Here is a 1,220-nt window from a genome sequence, read left to right as displayed (position 1 = left end):
TAGTGCTTAGGACGGCACGAAACATTCTTCAGCGAGAGAAAAAGAATGGCTGGCAATACAGAGAGGGATAAGTACTCAAACGCACTTTAATACATGCAGACTTTGCATTTCATTGGGTTTTAAAGAATATTCAAGGATGACGGAAAACAAACCTCCGTAGTCGGCAGGATTCCAACCTGCGCGGGGAGACCCCAATGGATTTCTAGTCCATCGCCTTAACCACTCGGCCACGACTACACGGCGTTTGTGCCCCTCTTTTTCTGTGCTCGCAGATCTTCTCATCCTGTTTGTATATTTTGAAGTTTCTTTTCTTCCTCTCCAATGTGCCTACGTTTGCCTACTTTTGCTAACTAAAATAAACAGCACTTTATCTCATGGGCCTTCTTTTGGAAGACTCTCTACAGCCTACTCAGAATGTTGACCAGCTTCCTCCTTTTTACTCACACCTCACTATGTATTCTTGGACATTGGCTGACTACTGCCAGATCTCATCTATTAATCAGCTTATACAGACACTGCAGCAAATTCATATGCTACCAGCACAATCCAGACCAGATACAAATAATCCCTGCATTCACTCAAAGGCAGCTTCCGTTCTTTCCCAAAATCTCTCTAGGCGCTGTTTTTTTAAATGTGCATCGTTTCAAAGTTACCGCTAAGGGAGAGTTGGAACCTCTTTCTTTTTTTGCATGGCTCTTCTTTCTATCTACAGGCTCACTAAGGCAAATTCAAAATGTTAAATAGCTTTCTGTGGTTAAGCCCTGGTCACACAACTCACTGTGTGTGACTTTACTCTTGGCTGGCTCAGGGCAGACCTCTATTATCAAACAACTTACACAGCATGGGCAACCGGTTAGCATTCTGACAGACAAACTTAATGTAGAGCCTTCATTCCCCTCAGGAATGCCATCGAAACCAGACACATTGTGACCGAAAGCAAACCAAGCATATAGTCAGTTTTTTCATGAAGGTTTTTCTTGTGCTTAAACTATGACCCTAGCCACTTTCCTGAAATGATAAAAAAGTTATGTGTACTTTGTTTTCTTTTTCTTTTTCCCATCAGGATTTCTGCTCCAAAGGTCTGCTCCGTCGATCCAACTGAGATTTCTGATCTTTCGTATCGAGAAGGTTGCACTATGCCTTGTTACCTTTTTTATGTTGCTAGGAAATTCCTAAATAGCTTTACATGGCTGAGCAGCCCCTTGAGTGCTGCAGTTAAG

The sequence above is a fragment of the Pelobates fuscus genome, chromosome 12 (assembly GCF_036172605.1).
Source record: "Pelobates fuscus isolate aPelFus1 chromosome 12, aPelFus1.pri, whole genome shotgun sequence".
NCBI classification, from domain to species: Eukaryota; Metazoa; Chordata; class Amphibia; order Anura; family Pelobatidae; genus Pelobates; species Pelobates fuscus.
The sequence above is the reverse complement of the archived record's forward strand: the minus strand, read 5'-3'. Positions refer to the sequence as shown.